The sequence below is a fragment of the Anolis carolinensis genome, chromosome 3 (genome assembly GCF_035594765.1).
Source record: "Anolis carolinensis isolate JA03-04 chromosome 3, rAnoCar3.1.pri, whole genome shotgun sequence".
NCBI classification, from domain to species: domain Eukaryota; kingdom Metazoa; phylum Chordata; class Lepidosauria; order Squamata; family Dactyloidae; genus Anolis; species Anolis carolinensis.
This window is the reverse complement of record NC_085843.1, coordinates 93,448,255-93,456,423: the sequence shown is the minus strand read 5'-3', so window position 1 is coordinate 93,456,423 and position 8,169 is coordinate 93,448,255. Positions and strand designations below refer to the sequence as shown.

The following is an 8,169-nucleotide window of genomic DNA, read 5'->3' as shown; positions in this document are numbered from 1 at the left end:
TAATATTTCTCATTCCTTCCTTATGCTCTCACTCAGCCTGAGGTTTACCAAAAGTCTGCCAGGATTCATGACTCATATATGCACTGATATCTGAGGGTGCTTTCAGACAGGCCACAAAATGCAGGGCCTGTCAGGCTTTTACCTGAGGCATTGAAATGATGCCTCAGGTAAAAGCAAATTAATTCAGGACAAGGCAGGTATACCCTGCTTTGCCCCAAATTAATTTGATACCCTATTAGTCTTCGGGCTTCCTGAAAGGCCTGGGTCTAATGGGGTACTAGGCCTATGGGAACTGACCCCTGGGTAGTCCTGGGACTACTCAGGGGTCGGTCCCTATTTCCCATCTTGCTTCTTGCTCCATGAGCCCAGAGAAGCGAAAAGGCACCCCCCTCCCAACCAAAGAAAACCTTAAAAAATTAAAAACTAAATTGTTCTTGGTCCCCTGTCTCCTGGCATGTCACTTCTATATGCCAGGAGAACTACCTGAGTAGCGTAATGGCGGCCCACTAGGTTTTTTTATATTAAGGCTTTTTTCAGGAATTTTATGGTGTTTGGGTGCCTCCCAGTAGTTACTGGGAGGGTATCTAGACACACCTCCTCCCAGGAAAGCCTGGGTTTTGAGAGGAGGTATGAGGTCAGAAATGCATGCCAAAGTGGGTTTTAAAAACCCATTTTGATGCACATTTGTCATCTGGAAGTGGCCTGAGGAGCATGCTTATCCAGTGCCTTTGTTCTCAGACACATAAAGGATTATAGACTCACCAAATTATTTTGACAAAGAATGATGTCTCTTGTAGAAAAGCCAACACTTAAAGTGTTTCTCACAGAGCTAATATTTCTGTAAAATAATTCTGCTTTGATGATTGGGGACATTCATTTGACCTGTTGAAGGGGGAGAAAACAAATGAACTCTAGCACTAGCTGTTTGTTGTCCACATATTATATTTAAACTTGCAAAGCTATATTCTAAAAACTATACAAAATTAGGCCTTTAAAGCATGCAAGAATTTTTTATTGACAGGAATATAATAGCACAAAAGAACATACTGATGTTTCGTATGAATTACAGGAAGTCCTTGGGTTACAAAGGAGAAAAGTTCTATAGGTTTGATGTAAGTTGAATTGTACGTAAGTCAGAACAAGTACGTTTTGAAATGTAAGTTGAACCTTTTTTTAGTTTTGGATAGCATAGGAAAGGATTAACACCCCTGTACCATTTAATTTGCTGTCTGTGCCCCTGTTCAGATTTCCCCTCACTGTCTGTCCTTGTTTATTACAATTGGATTTTGAAAATTTTGGGTTGTTGTGGAAACCAGCACTGGTGATAAAATGTCAGTGGAGACACCTTTTTCCCATGATAACTCTTACAGAAGTAAATTTCCTTTCCTAGGGGTAGATTTCCCCTCACTTCCTGTTGTCTCACCCTAGCAGGTTGTGGACATGTGCAAGAAAAATAAAGGTGAGTAGCAAGTTACCACTGCATTAAAATCCCCATCTCCTCTTCTTCTTTACACATTCTGTACAAACCAAAATGATTTTATTTACTCAGTTGGATCAGTTGTACCCTGTACTGATATTTTTGGGATAGAAGTGCTAAGAAAACAATAAATCTCCTAGCACACATGGATTTTAGTTACTATAGCAATAAGTTATAAATCCAATTTTTACACTAGAAAATATATTAGAGGAGGGAAGGGGCATTTGTAGTCCTTGGACATAATCACACTCACCAAAATTAGACCACCCAAAATCAAGAAGAAGACACTCCTCCCCAGTGCACACACCACAATTAAGAAGTTGCAGGGAAATCCTACTCCCTCCTCCTTCATCCTTCATTCGGCAATCATAGCAGAACTCCCTTCATATTGCCCATCATTTCAGAAAAGGAGCCCTCGGTGGCGTAGTGGATTAAAGCCTCGTGACTTGAAGGTTGGGTTGCTGATCTGAAAGCTGCCAGATTTGAATCCCATCCGGGGAGAGCGCGGATGTGCTCCCTCTATCAGCTCCAGCTCCATGCGGGGACATGAGAGAAGCCTCCACAAGGATGGTAAAAACATCAAAACATCCAGGCATCCCCTGGGCAACGTCCTTGCAGATGGCCAATTATCTCACACCAGAAGCGACTTGCAGTTTCTCCAGTTGCTCCTGACATGGAAAAAAAAAACATTTCAGAAGTAGTAGCCTGCAATATACAGCAAAAGAAGTGCCACTCTTATATATGATCAGCCCTAAATTCTTCCCAATGAAAGTGCATTGAATAGGGTGCGTAGATCCCCACCAGTTTAAGGACCTGCTGCAGAAGCAGTTCTGCAATCCTAGTTAAATACCAGGTCATGGACCCAGCTTCATTGCACTTGGAATAAAGATATAAGATGGCAAAGTCATGCCTTTGATTTCAGAGACATGCATTCCACCTCTGCTATATCAAAATCATGAAGTTTTGATGTGGGCTTATCTAGCACCTTGGTCTTGGGGAACTTTACATTCACTTTCTGCAAAGTTTACCATATCTATGTACTGACTTATATTTGAATATTTTATTTTATCTATTGCCTGTGCTTCAGTGCTCTTAGAGAGTGAACGGATTCTTTCAGAAACAGAGGCGCTTTGACTTAATGACTTATTGGAACTGAATCTATTTGGATCGAAGCATTGTAACAGATTCCAGCTGGTTGGGAAAGTGAACTCAGTATTATATCCTTTCTTTGTGATTAGCATTCCAGTTGCCTCAGATTTTTTTCAGTTTTACTCTCCACTTTTTTCTGGGTCTCTGCAGACCTCCAAGTATTTCTTAACTCTCAATAGGCACTCCCAGATTCTTCTGTTATGATATTTCTTTTTATTTTATATAAGCTTGATGGGAATCTTTTTTAAAAATGCTAGTTTCACAACCTTAAATTAGATGTACTGTTTTAGAATGCCATCTGCTTTCATCCACCAAATGGGGTTATGACTGAATAGGAAATGAGTAGGAGTGGTACAAATGAAGGCTCTAGTCCTCTGGGGTCTGTGCCAGCAGAACACTTTGAAGATCGGTTGTCTGCCTTTAAATGACTAAGTAAAAAAAGGACATTGCCAATACAGCCTTTAAGAGTTAAGTGTATCTTTCTCTCTTTCTCAGCTCTCTCTCTCTCTTGATCATACAGTTGAAAACAGGAGATGCATAAAGCTATTTTGCTGTTCAGAGGAAAATATTGCCAATTTTTGGTACTGCCAGCCAATCATAGTCAACAAAAAAATCCCAATGGTAGACAATTATAGTATTGGCTATACATTGTAACATTTTACCCAGCACTTCAAATTCTGTTTCTAAGCAGATGGAAGAGCCATCCTCCACATCTGGTAAGTTGTTTGGACCAAACTATCATAGGGCCTTTCTAATCTAGATTCCAGCTTTTAAGCAGAAGCAGCTCATAATGGTGGTCTGTTGCACTGAATAACAGCAGGATTTATTTTAGATTTCTTTCTTAGTGTCTATTAGATTTTATAGAGCAACAGAAACAAAACAGTATAAGCTGCTTCAATAAATTCAGCATTTTCTAAAACAATCTACTCAGTGGTGGGAATAGTACGTTTATTAAAGACATCTTCATGTTTCATTTAAACCAGTGCTTCTTAAGATGTATGATACAGGGTGCAAGCAAGATATTTCCCAGTGTTTCAAGGACAAGAACCATATTTTTGACCATTTATAATTTTTTCTGGACTGGCAGCCAATGGCTCATGGACTGGCAACAATACATGTATATGACTCTGGGTAGCAATGGTTTAGATTATATCATGAGAGCTGAAACTCAGATTACTAGCTCAAGTGTGGAGAATGTAAATGGGAAAGCAATCATCCCATTAAACAAGGTGAAATATTTATTTTGTGTAGCAAATTGTACCTCCCTTCACACATGCATGCTGTAAGAATATCAATGGCTGCTGTCTGTCAGTCACAAACATCCAAAGAATACTGGACAGACTATTTAAAGTGAGACTCTGGTGAGCTATAGATATATAACCAAGTCAGGATTTTCTTTGCTGGCAATTCAAAGATATACTAGAGAAACAACCAGGGGGGGGAGGGGAATCTTTCAAGTTACTGATCTCCTTGCTTTGGAGGCTCATCAGAGCAAGACATTGGTGAACTCACCACCCCGCTCTATGGACACATCCCACAGAATGGAGTATTTGATATTAAATAAATGGTAATGGGAAAAGACTGGTATTTGAGGAAAACAAGAGAAGTAGAGATGGGCAAAGGAAGGGACAGAAACAGCAGGAGGCAACTGTGAAGAGTGGATTGAATAAAATTGTATGATTGGGTCTGGGCAAGGGCCTATTAAAGCCTGGCAGTACTGAAGATGCCATCCTAAAATTAATACTAGTGGTATTAAGGAAAAACAAAGGAGGTGAAGATTTAATTAACTTTGGCATGAAAAGTGCTGATAAGGAAAAATGCTGAACTGACAATAACTGACCTGAGAACTTTTGGTGTTAACAACACATGTTTACTAGAGGTGTGCAAAGCATTGGAAATTTACTTCATAATTTGGAAATTTAGACAATTCATAAATACAAAGCTCCGAATTACTAATAGGAAAGGACCCCTCCAAAGCATTTATGAATCAAAATAGAAGGGTCCACAACTTTCAGAGAAATTTGTAAAAGATGTGTTTTTCTAGAGTTTTTTTCATTGTAACATATTCTGTCACCCTGAGGTGGGAAGGGGCGGGGGTGGGAACTGATGTGATTGACAAGGGCAGCTAAAGGCTTTTGTTCCTTGGCAGCTAATCAGAAGAAGAAAGCCTACCATGTGGCTTTTTGCAAAGCTGTTCATATATATATATATATATATATATATATATATATATATATATATATATATATAAAATATCATTATATATTATATTAGGAATTATATTATTACATATACATAATGAGGTGTGGGGTGGCTCCAGTGACCACCAGGCTTCTTTCAGAGGAAGAGAAGGTATTATTGTTTCTGCTCCTGCCACATTAACAAAAATTAAACACACATCTCTTGGTGATACTTCTGCTTCTGTTTCTCTTCCTCCTGCTGATGCTACTGCTGCTATTGAGGTAAGAGAAGCTTTTCTGTACCTTAGTACAACTACAAATCAAATTCAACTATTTTTGTTCCTCCCTTTTTGTCTCTGCCTTTATTTGCACCTCTTGACAGCACCATGCAATAAATCACCAGCAAAGATGCCCTCCTTCTTCTATATTTATGTGCTAGATATTGGAAACATTTAACTTTTGTTTTATTATTATTTTATGTTTGTATCTCTTTTAAAAACATAAGAATTGTTGAAACTTCTTTTCTAGTACACTGAAGGACATAATAAAGATATATGGTATGTGCACTAGATCTTAAGATATTATCTTTGAACTGGAATCTGTGGGATTTTGTGTGTGAAATTAAATTGTAATGTGGAAATAAATTTACTGATAATCAGGATTAGGTTCAAGCTTAAGGAGGAATTCCCCTCTTGTGAGAAGGAAACTTTGGTGAGTGTGCCTTTGTTAAGCACAGTACAGAACTGAAAGGACAAGCAAGGTCAACTAAATTCCTCAGCATAATCTGGAAAGCTGCATATTACCAATTCCACAATACTAGCAGGTTTCACATAGAAGCTTCTTATTTCTTTTCTCAATTTTTTTGCAAAAAATTATATTAAAGTCTAAAAGTCTCAACATATTGGGACTTTTGGCAACAGTATTTTATTACTCTTAGTTGATTCAAGAATCTAGGGACCATGGTAGCATAAAACAGCCAACCATCTGAGGTAGGAAGATAGTGTCATGAATGAACCTTAAAAATGCTCTCTAATCCATTTTCAGTGGGACAGAGAATCAGAGAAAGAAGTAGACACACAGACTCCAGTTCTGGGTTTTATAATAGATATATGGATTACACAGTCAAAAGGGGAAAATACTCAGCATTCATTCACATACATTCTCTCCCATACATACTTACCGTTCCTTCCCCATTCAGTCCATCAGCTTCTTAGGAGGAGACAGTGGATGTTCAGACTCTGCATTCCTCACAGATCTGGCACACACACTGACTGCACTGCTGCTGCGAAACTCCCACTCCATCAATATGAAGATGACAATCTCTATTTTATCATTTGTCATAAATTCTCAAATTTACATTCTGTGTCAAGGTAACCTTGAGTTGTTTAACTATGGTCCCTTTCATTGGCAAACAATTTAATCAGAGGGGGTTCCTCTGAGGCTGAGAGAATGTGACCTGTCCACTGAGGTTCCACGTCTGAGCAGGGATTTGAACTCTGGTCTCCAGAGTCAAAATTCAACTTCTATACAAGACAAGGTGAAGTATCTCAATCCTACATACCTCGCATTCAGAAATAAAAATAGTATGTATGATTTACATCCAAAAAGCAGAAATGTATGCACATCCTGTTCATTTGTATGCCCATCATATTCATTTAGCCCCAGCCTAAAATGATATTGCTGGAGAGGGAAAAGAAGGCTGCCTTTGCATTTGATTGCCTGGCCATTTTGTAGGCCACTTTGTACAAGCTCCCACTCCACCAATGAGGCTTGTAGGTCTTCTTCTGAGTGCGCACAGACTACGTTGTCATCTGCATATTGGAGTTCTATAACAGATGTTGTGGTGACCTTGGTTTTGGCTCTCAGTCTGCTGAGGTTAAATAGCTTGCCATCTGTCCGATAGATGATTTCCACTCTGGTGGGAAGCTTCCCATCAACAAGGTGAAGTATCATAATGATGAAGATGGAAAATAAGGTGGGGGCAATAACACATCCCTGCTTGACACCTGATTCCACCTTAAATAGAACTGCCTTTGAACTCTGACATGCCAGTGAGCCCTCTGCCCCCACACCTAGCAAGTCAGATCTGCAATATCCTACTTACCTGCCTGCTTCCTCTGACAGGACCAGCATTTCACTTTACCATTATGCTTATTACTTATAAGTTTCATTGATATGAAAGTAATTTAGGTTAATCACATGCACTTACATTGAAAAAGAATCTTAAAAATCAGTGGATAGACTGATAGGTCTGAAACTTGGCAGGCTTGCTGCCCTGCTCATGTTGTTTCACTCTGCCACAATTTGAGGGGATACCTCTTGTAGCTTTTAAAAAATATTTTTAAATTGAATCCACTGTAAAAAAAAATCCTAAAAGTCAGTACATGAATGAATTTTTCTGAACCTTTTCAGGATTGGTGCCCTGCATATGCTTTCTCATTGTGCAGAAATTCAAGGGGATATCTCTTGTAGTTTTTTGAAAATATAAATTTCCTAAAAATCAGCACATGACCATTTTGAAACCTGGCAAGCTTAAAGTCATAAATGTTGCCTACAAGTGTGCCAAGTTTTATCCTGATACCCATAAAAATAATGGCGAAACAAGCCTCAAAATTTTTCCCATTGCTGCTAATGGAACAAATCTTAATGAAGCGATTATGAAGCTTCAGATATTTGGATAATGAATCGGAATAGCAACCCTCTGAATCTTTACAAATTGAAGCGGGGTGCATTTGAATCTCCAAAACAAGTTACTAATCAGATTTCAGCCATTTCACACACCTCTAATCATGTGCACAGTGAAACCACGTTCTCCAACACTATTTTAAAACTTCATTAAATGGTTAGTGTGTATGGGGTGAAAGAGAGCCATCATAAGGTAGAGGAAGGCAGTATTGTAACTAAAGCTAATTTTAAATGTTTTACAAATGTTTTACAAATAAGTCTACACACATTTTCTTATCTGCTAGACCCATTGCTTATAGGGGGCAGCCATGGGAATTTGTTGTTCAGTTTCTGCTTTACCAACTGATTAAAACATCCAGTACAATCACATTTCTCAATACACATTTATAGAAAAACACTGAAAATGACATGTACAAATTCTACTTGCCTCCTTCACAAAATACAATGCATGCATTCATCTTCACTGCAGTATGATTTATAACAATCTTAGGTATTGCACATCAGGAAGCATATCTGATTTTTCTGTGTTTCTTGCACTTGAGCCATTAAAGTGGTTGCTCAGTGAGTCACTTATACAGTTGCTTATCTGTTCCTTCTTTACAACATCCAAGCTGTTAGGAATTCTTATCATTTTTTCCACTGAGAAGACAAACTCTTTCCCACAACATGAATTTAACA

At 38.5% G+C, this 8,169-nt stretch overlaps 1 long non-coding RNA gene across 1 annotated transcript; it reads right to left on the bottom strand.

The window, feature by feature from the left end:
* Positions 1-990: 990 nt before the first annotated feature.
* Positions 991-6,189, bottom strand: LOC134297501 (uncharacterized). Its single transcript, XR_010004261.1, has 2 exons — positions 5,987-6,189; positions 991-2,145 (listed from the first exon to the last, which is right to left on the bottom strand). It is a non-coding gene; the product is annotated as an uncharacterized LOC134297501 (long non-coding RNA).
* Between the last annotated feature and the right edge of the window lie 1,980 nt (positions 6,190-8,169).